The sequence below is a fragment of the Macrotis lagotis genome, chromosome 5 (genome assembly GCF_037893015.1).
Source record: "Macrotis lagotis isolate mMagLag1 chromosome 5, bilby.v1.9.chrom.fasta, whole genome shotgun sequence".
Taxonomy (NCBI): Eukaryota; Metazoa; Chordata; class Mammalia; order Peramelemorphia; family Peramelidae; genus Macrotis; species Macrotis lagotis.
The window spans coordinates 121,110,041-121,123,375 of record NC_133662.1 but is presented as its reverse complement, the minus strand read 5'-3'; the positions used below and the strand labels follow the sequence as shown (position 1 = coordinate 121,123,375).

Here is a 13,335-nt window from a genome sequence, read left to right as displayed (position 1 = left end):
ATTAGATGTTAAGTTGTTTGCCTTTGGTCAAACATTTAGTAAATATCACAGGAAGGATTCAAATCCAACTTCCTCCTGGTTCCAGGTCCACAGTTCTTGCCTAATGTTGGAAATGGTTATGGTGGTAAAGATGGTGATGATGATGATGATGATGCCCATAAGCCTTTTGAATCTTTCTAAGATGTTTCATTAATGTTAGAAATAAGTTAACAAAAAGAAGTTTAAAAAATAAAACCTCTATTCTATGTTGTCCTATAAAATTCTTCTGAGAGTAATATTTTCCTGCTACAAATCTAAATACTTAGTTTTGCCTCTAAGGAAAACATTCAAATCCCATTTCTTCATAATTAAATATCAAAACTTTTAACTTAAAGAATAGAAAAGAGTTCTGATTATAATACAATACAGATGAAATATTGCATTTCATCCTCCTTAAGATGGCAGAGAAAAAAGGAAGCAACAACTACTTCAATAAGGATGAGAAATGAGAACCAGAGAGAAAGATGATTAAGAACACCTCAAAAAGTTGTGAAGTTTCCTAGGCCAGTTCCACACCTGAGCACTAGAAAAGGGATCCAGGTAAAAAGCACAGTCAGAATTGAAGAATGTGGATATTTTCCAACATGTAAACAAGGGATAAGTGGGAGAATTCTGTATCTTATTGTTATATACCAAGGACTGAGGAGATAGAAATTCAGACCAACTACTCATCAGAAATTCTTGGAGCCTGAAGAACTGCATCTGAGAAGACAATGTCCATTTTGTACTCTGGATCATATTGCTTAGGGACAACATCTAACTGGAACTGCTCTTAAATTCCTTGAAGAACATAGTGCCATAATAGCAAAAATAAGACCTGAATAATAAAGATCAACACAAAACCAATCTCTGACATTCCTTCCAGAGTGCAGAGATCCTGACCTTTACAAAAAGTTCTGATTTTGAAAATTATATTGAAAAAATGAACAAAGAACTGACAGTAGAAATGAGTGACTATATGTGTCAAAAGCAAATTACTTTTTCTCGCATAGCTCTTTTATTTTTTTATAAAAGAAAGATTTCATTTATTTTGAATTTTACAATTTTGCCCCTAATCTCTCTTTCCTCCTCTTACCCCCCACAGAAGGCAGTCTGTTAGTCTTTACATTGTTTCCCTGGTATACATCGATCTAAGTGGAATGTGATAAGAGAGAAATTATATCCTTAAGGAAGAAAAATAAAGTATAAGTATAAGTATAAATTACGTAATAAGATAACAGGGTTTTTTTTTTAATTAAAGGTAAGAGTCTTTGGTCTTTGTTCAAACTCCACAATTCTTTCTTTAGATATAAATGGTATTCTCCATTGCAGATACCCCAAAATTGTGCCTGATTGTTGCACTGATGGAATGAACAAATCCATTAAGGCTGATCATCACCCCCATGTTGCTGTTAGGATGTGTACTGATTCTGCTCATCTCTCTCAGAATCAGTTCATGCAAATCCTTCCAGGGTTCACTGAATTCCCATCCCTCCTGGTTTCTAATAGAACAATAGTGTTCCATCATATACATATACTACAGTTTGTTAAGCCATTCCCCAATTGAAGGAATTCACTTAATTTCCAATTCTTTGCCACCACAAACAGGGCTGCTATGAATATTTTTGTACAAGTGATGTTTCTATCCTTTTTTTCATAATCTGTTCAGTGTATAGACCCAATAATGGTATTGCTGGATCAAAGGGTATATATTTTTGTTGCCCTTTGGGTGTAATTCCAAATTGCTCCAGAAAGGTTGGATGAGTTTACAGCTCTACCAACAATGTATTGGTGTCCTGGATTTCCCACATCCCTTCCAACATTGATCATTGTCCTTTCTGGTCATAGTGGTCAGTCTGAGAGGTGTGAGGTGGTACCTCAGAGATGCTTTAATTTGCATTTCTCTAATAAGTAATGATTTAGAGCAATTTTTCTTATGACTATGGATCGTTTTGATTTCATCTGTAAATTGCCTTTGCATATCCTTTGATCATTTGTCAATTGGGGAACGGCTTGTTTTTTAAAAAAATTTAATGCAGTTCTCTGTATATTTTAGAAATGAGTCCTTTGTCAGAAATACTAGCTTAAAAATTGTTTCCCAATTTACATTTCTTTTGATCTTGGTTACAGTGGTTTTGTCTGTGCAAAAGCTTTTTAATTTAATGTAATCAAAATTATCTAGTTCATTTTTAATGATGTTCTCCATCTCTTCCTTGGTCATAAACTGCTTCCCTTTCCATAGATCTGACAGGTAAACTATTCCTTGATCTCCTAGTTTGCTTATAATATTGCTTTTTATGTCTAAATCCTGTATCCATTTTGATCTTATCTTGGTATAAGGTGTGAGATGTTGGTCTAATCCAAGTTTCTACCATACTAACTTCCAATTTTCCCTACAGTTTTTATCAAAGAGAGACTTTTTATCCCAATACCTGGGCTCTTTGAGTTTACCAAACAGCAGATTACTATAATTGTTTCCTGCTATTGCATCTAGTGTATTCCACTCTATTTCTTAGCCAATACCAGATAGTTTTGATGACTGCTGCTTAAGAATATAATTTTAGATCTGGTATGGCTAAGCCACCTTCTTTTTCACTTTTTTCTTTAAATCCCTGGAAATTCTCAACTTTTTATTTCTCCATATAAATTTTCTTACAATTTTTTCCAACTCATTAAATAATTTTTTTGGAATTTTGATTGGTAGGGCACTAAACAAGTACTTTAATTTTAGTAGAATTCTCATTTTTGTTATATTTGCTTGGCCTGTTCCTGAGCAGTTGATATTTGCCCAGTTATTTAAATCTGATTTTATTCGTGTGAGAAGTGTTTTGTAATTGTTTTCAAGAAGTTTCTGAATCTGCCTTGGCAGGTAGACTCTCAAGTATTTTATATTGTCTGAAGTTACTTTGAATGGGATTTCTCTTTCTAGCTCCTTCAGCATCTTGCTAGTCATATATAGAAATGTTGAGGATTTATGATGCTTTATTTTATATCCTGTGACTTTGCTAAAGTTGCTAATTATTTCTAGTAGTTTTTTAGATGATTTTTTGGGATTCTCTAGGTATACTATCATGTCATCTGCAAAGAGTGAGAGTTTGGTCTCTTCCTTCCCAATTCTAATTCCTTCAATTTCTTTTTCTTTTCTCATTGCTAAAGCTAACATTTCTAATACAATATTGAATAGTAGTGTTGATAATGGGCATTCTTATTTCACCCCTGATCTTACTGGGAATGCCTCTAGTCCATCCCCATTGCATATAATGCTTGTGGATGGTTTCAGATAGATACTGCTTATTATTCTAAGGAACAATCCATTTATTCCTATGTTCTCTAGTGTTTTGTTTTGGTTTTTTTGCAAGGCAATGGGGTTAAGTAGCTTGCCCAAGGCCACACAGCTAAGCAATTACTGTGTCTGAGGCTGGATCTGAACTCAGGTACTTCTTACTCCAGGGCCAGTGCTCTATGCACTGCGCCACCTAGCTGCCCTCTCTCTAGTGTTTTTAATAGGAATGTGTGCTGCATTTTGTCAAAAGCTTTTCCAGAATCCATTGATATAATTATATGATTTCTGATAGGTTTGTTATTGATATAATTAATTATACTAACAGTTTTCCTAATATTGAACCAACCCTGAATTCCTGGGATAAATTCTATTTGGTCATAATGTATTATCCTAGTGATAACTTGTTGTAATCATTTTGCTAAGATTTTATTCAAGATTTTTGTATCTATATTTATCAGGGAGATGGGTCTATAATTTTCTTTCTCTGTTTTAATTCTTCTGGGTTTAGGTATCAGCACCATATTGGTATCATAGGAAGAGTTAGGCAGAGTTCTGTCTTCATCTATTTTTCCAAAGAGTTTATATAGAATTGGAGCCAATTGTTCCTTAAATGCTTTATAGAATTCACTTGTGAATCCATCTGGCCCTGGAGATTTTTTCTTGGGGAGTGCAATAATGGCTTATTGAAATTTTTTTCTTAGATAGTGTTATTTAGGCATTTAATTTCCTCTTCATTTAACCTGGGCAACTTATATTTTTGTAAATATTCATCCATTTCACTTAGATTATCAAATTTATTGCAATAGAGCTGGGCAAAATAATTCCAAATTATTACTTTAATTTCCTCCTCATTGGTGGTGAGTTCACTTTTTTCATTTATGATACTAGCAATTTGGTTTTCTTCTTTCTTTTATAAATCAAATTGACCAGAATTTTATCAATTTTATTAGTTTTTTCATAAAACCAATTCTTGGTTTTATTTATTAGTTCAATAACTTTCTTGCTTTCAATTTTATTAATTTTTCCTTTAATTTTTAGAATTTCTAATTTGGCATTTAATTGGAGGGAATTAATTTGTTCTTTCTCTAAATTTTTAGTGGCATATTTAGTTCATTGATTTCATCTTTTTCTAAGTTATTCATGTAAGCATTTAAAGATATAATACACCCCCTGATAGCCACCTTGAGTGTATCCCATAGGTTATTTTCATTATTTAGGATGAAATAATTAATTCTTTCTATAATTTGTTGTTTGATCCACTCACTCTTTAAAATGAGGTTATTTAGTTTCCAGTTAGTTTGGGTCTAACTATTCCTGGCCCAATACTGCATGTGATTTTCATTGTATTATGATCTGAGAAAGATATATTCACTATTTCTGCCTTTCTGCAATTGATTATTAGGTTTTTATGCCACAGTACATGGTCAATTTTTGTGTAAGTGCCATGTACTACAGGAAAAAAGTATATTCCTTTCTATCCCCATTCAGTTTCCTCCATAAATCTATCATGTCTAGGTTTTCTAAGAATCTATTTATCTATTTACCTCCTTAACTTCCCTCTTGTTTATTTTATGATTATATTCTGAGAGTGGAAGGTTGAGGTCTGACACTAGTACAGTTTTGCTGTCTGTGTCTTCCTGTAACTCCTTCAACAACTCCTCTAAGACTTTGGAAGCTATATGATTTCATGCATACATATTTAGTATTGAAATTACTTTTTTTGTCTATGGTACTTTTTAGGAGAATATAGTTTCCTTTCTTATCTCTTAATGATATCTATTTTTGCAGCTGCTTTGTCTGAGATAAGGATTGCTACCCCTGCTTTTTTTCACTTCAGCTGAAATAAAATATATTTTGCTCCAACCTTTTACCTTTACTGTGTCTCTGCTTCAAATGAGTTTCTTGTAAGTAGCATATTGTAGGATTCTGGTTTCTTTTTTTTTTAAGGTTTTTGCAAGGCAAATGTGGTTAAGTAGCTTGTCCAAGGCCACACAGCTAGGTAAATATTAAGTGTCTGAGACCAGATTTGAACCCAGGTACTCCTGACTCCAGGGCCGGTGCCTTATCCACTGTGCCACCTAGCCACCCCTAGGATTCTGATTTCTAATCCACTCTGCTATTCGCTTATATTTTAAGGGGAGCTCATCCCATTCACATTCAAAGTTAGGATTACTGATTCTTTATTGCCCCATGCTATCTTCCCTGTGTTTGTATTTTCCCCCTTTTTTCACTTTATCCATATTCCCCAGTATTTTGTTTCTGAATACCACCACCTTCAGTGTGTTTTCCCTTCTATATCCAACCCCCCTTCCCTTTCTTTCCCTTTTCCCTTTGCCCCTTCTTCCTTCCCTTCATTCTGTTATTTCCCCTTTTCCTACTCCTCCCCTTTTCCCCCTTTTAATACTTGAAAGGTAAGATAAGTTTCTTAACTTAACTGATTGTATGTATGTAAACTTTAAGCCAAATCTGATGAGAGTAAAATTCCGCTTGTTCTCACCTCTTCCCTTCTTCCCCTCTATTGCAATAGGTCCTTTGTACCTCTTAATGTAATGAGATTTACCCCCATTCAGTCTCCTTCATCCTCCTGTCTCCTTACTGTCCCTCTTTTTAAGGAGGTATTGTTTTTAAATTATTCTGAGTCACAGAATAGTCATGAGTGTCCATCAATTCTCACTAAGTATATTCTAATAGAGTTACAGTTCTTGAGAGCTATTAGAGACTTTCTCCCAGGTGGGGATATAGCCAATTTCATCTTATTGGATAGCAATTTCACATATAAGTCATGAGTGTCCATCACTTCTGGCTAAGCATATTCTCTCTAAGTCACAATTCTCAAGAGTTTTGAAAATCTTTCTCCCAGGTGGGGATATAGCCAGTTTCATCTTATTAGATAGCAGATTTTTTTCTTTACCCCTTTTTTTTTACCTTTGCAAGAGTCTCCTGTTTGATGTCTAAATTTTCTATTTAGCTCTGGTCTTTTCATCAGGAAATGTTGGAAGCCTCCCACCTCATTAAATGTCCATCATTTCCTCTGCAAGAGAAGGCTGAGTTTTGCTGGATATTGGATTTTTGGCTGCATTCCAAGCTCCTTTTTTCTTTGGAATATCTTATTCCAGGCTCTTTGATCCCTTAATATTGATGCAGTCAGGTCCTGCATAATCTTTACTGTGGCTTCTCGGTATTTAAATTGTTTCTTTCTGGCTGCTTACAGGATTTTCTCTTTCATTTGATAGTTCTAGAATTTGTCCACAATATTCCTTGGTGTTTTCATTTTAGGATCCCTTTCCAGAGCATATTGATGTATTATTTCAATAACTATTACCCTCTGGTTCCATGATATCAGGGCAGTTTTCCATCACTAAGTCCAGGCTTTTTTTTTTTTCTCTGTAATGTTTTCAGGAAGACTGATAATTATTAGGTTGTCTCTCCTCGATCTACTCTCAAAATCAGTGGTTTTGCTGATGAGGTATTTTACATTTTGTTCTATTTTTTTGGTCTTTTAGTTTTAACAGAATCTTATCCCATGAAGTCATTAGTTTCCACAGATTCCATTCTTTTTTTAGAGAAGAATTTTCTTCATTTACCTTTTGCAACTCCCTTTCCAATTGGTCAATTCTATTTTTGAAGTTTTCCATTTGCCCAAGTGTAGTTTTGAGAGAATTATTTTCTTTTTGCATTTGCCCAATTGAGGATCTGAGAGAATTATTCTCATTTTGAATTTTTCAAATTGTATTTTCCAAGGAGATGTTAATTTTCTCTAGCAAGGTGTTAATTTTCTCTTGAGTTTCTTTTCCCCAATTTTTCCAATTGATTTTTAAACTCCTTCCTGATTTCTTCAAGGAAGTCTTTCTGGGTTGGAGACTAATTCATATTCTCCTCGGAAGTTCTAGATCTCTCTGGGTTAGGATCTGTGTCTTCAAAGTATATCTCAATGGGCCCCCATTTCCACTGGCCTTTCTTTCTTAGGATCTTGTGTTGGAGGAGGGGCTGGTTCTCAGATGTTTGCTTTTGAAAATCCTAGAGGCTTTGTTCACTTGGTTTAGTAACTCCAAGTGTGTGGGCTAGGAGGGGACACTGTTGCTTTTTCTGGAGTGTTTGAGGCCCTCTCCCTAGGCCTGGAGGGAGTGAGGTGTGGCAGTAGTGTCTGAATTGTCCTTGAACAAAGGACTGGGCCCTGGGGGAGGTAATTAATCTCCCTTTCAGCTGAGGGAGCTCTGTTGCCCACACCTGAGCCTGAGGAGGTGGGGGCTGTTACTGTTTGTTCTGGGAAGAGAGCTCCACTGAAAGTATGGAGCTCAGGGCCTCCAAGTACAGGGGATTGATGTCCAGCCATGCTCTGCAACACTGTGCTGGAACTTGCCCTCCAGCCTAGCTGGGACTCACAAGACCTCTTCTCCCCCAGCCATAGATTCCACAGCTAAAGTTGGTCCTTAGATCCACCACTCATCCACAGCTAAGACCAATCTGCTCTCTGCTCTCCACTCTCTGCTCCCAGTTCATCCATGGTCCCTTGAGGCAGATCTTTTGGTAGATGTTCTTCTCCTAACTTCTCTTTCTGGGTTTTGTTGATTGAATTTCTGTTAATTTCTGTTAACTTCTGTTAAGAAGTTTCTTTCATGTTATTTTTGAGGGGAAACCAGAAGGCCTTAGCAATAGTGCCTATCTTCTCTCCACCATCTTGGTCAGAAGTTCACAAGAATAAATTCTTAAACAAAATAAAATAATTGAACAAAAAAAAGAGAAGAAAATTAAGATTTCTCTTATCAAAAACAAGTGACCTGGAAAACAGGTCAAAGAAAGATTATTTAATTTTCAACAGACTACATGAAAACCATGACTGTAGAAAATATCTAGATACTATTTGTCAAGAAATCATGAATTAAATTTTGCAAAGGGAACCAAAAGGGCAAAGTAAAAAATAGGAAGATTTTACCAGTTACCTCCTAGAGAAAAATAAAACTGCAAATTGTTTTAGTTTAATATATCTCCCAATTACATGTTAAAACAATTTCAACATTCTTTGTTTTAAGTTTTGAGTTTGAAATTCTATCCCTCCTTTACTTCCTCCTCTCTTCCCTCCTTGAGACAGTAAGCAATCAGATATGTTATTCATGTGCAATCATGTAACACATTTCTATATTAGCCATTTTGTACAAGAAGAATAAAATATAAAAAGAATGAAAGTGAAAAATATTATGCTTCTGTATGTATTAAAACAATATTAGTTGTTTCTGTAGAGATGAATAGTATAATTCTTCATTATTGTTGTATTGCTGAGAATAGCTAAGTCATTCACAGTTCTTCATCACATAAAATTACTGCTACTGTGCACAACATTCTCTTGGTTTTGTTCCTTCACTTTGCATAAGTTCATGTAAATCCTTCCAGGTTTTTCTGAACTCATCCTGAGCTACATTTCTTATAGCACATTAATTTCCCATCACAATCATACACTAAGCTTGTTTAGTCATTCCCCCAAAGTATTCCTTCAATTTTCAATTCTTAACCACCATAAAAAGAGATACTATAAACATTTTAATACAAATAGATCCTTTTCCCTTTTTTGACATCTTTAGGTTATAGACAGACATTGCAGTGGTATTTCTGACTCAAAGAGTTTACTTGGTTTTATTGTCCTTTGATATAGTTTCAAATTGCTCTTCAGAATGGTTGGATCAGTTCACAGATCCACTAAGTGCATTTGTATTTCAGTTTTCAAAAATCAACAAAATTGAAAGTTCCTGGGAAAATCATAGCCAAAATCCTGAACTTCTAAGTCAAAGCAAAAATACTATAAGAATCAAGAAAAATATGTTGGAAAGGGTTGTGTGAACAGGCTACTAATAAACTTCACTCAAACTCCCAAAAGGAAAGTGGAATACACATAATTTGATATAAGAAATCAACAGAGAACTAAATGGTAAGAAGGGTGGGATAATTAAGATATAAAATAGATTCCAATTTCAGAGGGTGATTCTTTTTTTTTAATTTATTTTTTTATTCTCATTTTGTACAAATGTTTTTCTTTACATTAATAAAATATACTTGTTTACAAGTAAACAAAATACCCCTCCCCCATGAATATAGATAGACTTGCTTGGGCAAAAAAGTAAAGGGGGGAGAAAAAAAATTAAAATAAAAAAAATAATAGTAATAATTGTAGGTATGGCCAGGTGGTGCAATGGACGAAGCACCAGCCCTGGAGCCACGAGCACCTGAGTCCATAAAAAGCCTCGTAAACCCAGTAATCACCCAGCCATGTGACATGCAAGCCACCCGATCCCCACTGCCCTGCAAAAACCAAAAAGAAGAAAAAAAAAAGAGCCAAAATAAAATAAAATAGCAATAATAGTAGGGGTGGCTGGGTGGCAGACAGAGCATTGGCCCTTGAGCCAGTAGCACCTAGGTCTGAATCCGGCCCCAGACACCCAATGATCACCCTGCTATGTGGCCCCAGGCAGGCCACCCAGCCCCACTTGCCCTGCACCCTCCCCCAAATAATAATAATAACAAAAAATGTGTTTCAGTCTTTGTTCCAACAACATCAACTCTGTCATGAGTGGATCACATTCTTTATGATAAGTCCACCACAAAAGTTACTTCCATATTTTTCCAACATTGCCATTGCTGATCGCAACTCCCTCCTTTCTTATTTCTCCACTACCATGTACTATATTTTCTCTCTCCTTTCACTCTGACTCTGCTGTAGGGTCGCTGAGTGGCTGCTTGTAATATTTTCTCTTTCTGGAACTTGGCTATAATATTCCTGGGGGTTGGTTTTTGGGATCTCTTTCTCGGGGGGGATCGGTGGATTCTCTCCATTTCTATTTTGCCCTCTGCTTCTAGAATATCAGGGCAATTTTCCTGTAGTAATTCTTTGAAAATGATGTCAAGGCTCTTTTCCTGATCATGACTTTCAGGTATTCCAGTAATTTTCAAATTATCTTTCCTAAGTCTGTTTTCCATATCAGTTGTTTTTTCAATGAGATATTTCACATTTTCTTCTAATTTTTCATTTTTTTGGTTTTGAAGTATTGATTCCTGATTTCTGGTAAATTCATCAATCTCCCTGAATTGTATTCTTTGTCTGAAGGATTTGTTCTCCTCAGAGAGTTTTCTTATCTCTTTTCCCATCTGGCCAATTTTGCTTTTTAAAGCATTCTTCTCCTCAATAACTTTTTGAACTGTTTTATCCATTTGACCTAAGCTGTTTTTTAGCATGCTATTTTCTTCAGCATTTTTTTGGATTTCCTTAACTAAGCTGCTGACTTCATTTTCATGTTTTTCCTGCATCTCTCTCCTTTCTTTTCCCAGTTTTTCTTCTAACTCCCTCATTTGATTTTCAAAGTCTTTTTTGAGCTCTATCATAGCCTGAGCCCAATTTCTGTTTTTCTTGGAGTCTTTAGATGCAGGAGCTTGTGCTTCCTCATCTTCAGACTGAGTATTTTGATCCTTCTTGGGCTCATTTGCAAAATATTTCTCAATGGTCTTCCTCTTGTTTCTTTGCTTGCTCATTTTCCCAGCCTGGCCTGGTTTTGGGGTGCTTCCTGAGCTTTTGGGACACTCCCACAAGGATCTCAGTGTGTGAGGCTCTGTCCTCCCTCCTAGTCTGTGAATGACCATAAGCGCCCCCCCCCCCTGCCACGGGGCTGAGGTGGGGGGGGGGGGGGGCCCTGCTGTTCTATGGGAGGACCTAGACTGCGATCAGGATCTGAATGTGGTCAGAGCTCCAGAGTCCTGTTCCAGAGGCAGAGGACAGAGCTCTGCAGTCTCTTCACTCCCTTCCCTCAGCTCAATGGGCTCATGCCCTGGGGGCTCCTGCTTACTGGCTCCACCTGCTTCTGTTTCCAAGTCTAGGCTGCTGAAAGACCAGGCTGCTGGCTGTGTGCCCTGAGGGCTGGGCTCCACGTGCTTGCTCTGGCAGAGGTCCCACTGTTCCCCCACTTTGTGCTGGTGCTCCCTGGGGTGCAGCTCAGGTGACTCCCCCACTGCTGTGAGCTGAGGCTCCTAGCGCCCTGGGGCTGCCTCCGGGAGGCTGAAGTTCTTTGGCTCTGCTGGGCCACCCCTCTGGTGGGCTGCCCCTCCAGCCCCGGGGGAGCAGAGCCTTTCTGCTCTTTTCCAGGTTACCTTGAGTAGGAGAACTGCCTCACTGGGTCCCTTTGTGGGTTCTGTCTCTGGAAAGTTTAGTTAGAGTCCTTAGTTTATGAGTTTTTATCAGAGAGCACCTAAGACTTGATCCCTTCATGTCGCCATCTTGGCTCCGCCCCCTGTTTCGGTGATTCCTTTTTAAAGGGGAAAATAAAATAAAAGAAAGTAAAAGTAATTTGTTATTTGGAACTGAGAAGGGAGAGAAGAGGAGTAATTCAAGAGAAATATATTACAATTTTATATATAATTCACTATCATTGAATATATTCCTGTCTCAATTACATCATCTTTATAAAGAATAGAAGGCAAATGAAAGAAAAGAATTTAAAAAAAAAAGATGGAGGTGAATACACAATTAAAAGTTATAAACATAAATGTAAATAGGATGAAATCATCCAGAAAACAGAGGAAAAATAAAAGATATTAGAAAGCAGAATTCAACATTTTTAGAAATGAAAATATTTGAAACAAAGCATTTACACAGATTTTTATAAAAGGAATTAAGGAATTGGAGCAAAATCCATTATGCTTCATATGAACTAAAAACAATCAAGGATATAATAATGATTTCAGATAAAGTAACAGCAAGAATAGAATTGATTAAAGAATTAAATTAAAAATAATCATGTTTAAAGTTACAATAGAAAATGGATTTTTAATAATATTAATATATGTGCATCAAATTTCACTGGATCTAGATTTTTAAAGGAAAAATTATTGATTTACAAGAAGAAATATATATTACATCTGTAATAATTGAGAACCTTTCTCAGACTTAGAGGAATCAAAACAAGTCAGAAATAATTTACAGATATGATTATAATCTTAGAAAAGTTAGATGTGATGAATCTCATAGTTGTTGAATAGACTTAAAGAGGGGCATACATAGTTCTTAAATGTGCATGATAGCTTTTTAAAAAATTAACTGTGTATCAAATTATTTATTGATCATACTGCAATACAAATTATATTCAAAAAGAACTATTAAGAAAGAATTAAAAAAATTAATTGTAGACTAAATAACTTAATCCTAAAAGATTTGTCCATCAAAGAAAAAAAGTGAAACTAAATTATTTCATCAAGGAAAATGTCAGCAATAAAAAATGTTGGGATGAAACCAAAGTAATTCTTAGATAAAATATGTATACATTTTGAAACACTTTTAACAATAAAAAAGAACTGATCAATGAATTAAGTAAATAGCCACAACTCCCAATGTCAACAAATTTAAAACCCCAAATAATCCTCCAAACAGAACTTCTAAAAATCATAGAAGATATTAATAAATTAATAATCAATCAAATTTAGTTGATAAATATAGTAAAAATAATTTAAAGCAAAAACCCATAGCAATGTAATAGATGAGTTCTTAGCTTGTTTGATAAAAAAGGGAGAAAAATGCCAATATCAAAAATAAAAAGAGAGAATTCACAACAAGTGAATAAATAAAAGAAAAAATATGAGATTATAGAGGCAGGGGAAAGCCTATCAAAGAATCCATACAATATCAAACATTAAGTCCAAAAATGTGGCCAAAATGGTGGTTTTCTGTAATGTTGACCGAATAAGCTGTAATTTCCAATCCCTTACTTTTTGTTAAAATAATTTTCATCCTTCATCTATGTGAGATATTTAATGTGAGTTAGAAGTTAGGGAAGCCTATGGTTTCCAAACTACTGAAAGATAAGCAAGAAGGTTTGTAGGATAGCCAAGGAAAAATGAATCCAAGGTACATGACTTGGCTCATCCAGGCAAAACTCGAGACCCATTCAAATGAATTCACAATTTTTAGGATCACCATGACTGCCAGAAAGCAATGCCAGGAAGGTCATCACAAGTTTGCTACTGTGAAAGAGCAGAATAAAGTGAACTAAGGACTATACACC

General features: G+C 35.6%; 1 long non-coding RNA gene across 1 annotated transcript in view; it reads left to right on the top strand.

The window, feature by feature from the left end:
- LOC141489862 (uncharacterized) overlaps positions 1-13,335 on the top strand; it is a 51,551-nt gene that overhangs the window by 25,740 nt on the left and 12,476 nt on the right. The window lies entirely within an intron of this gene.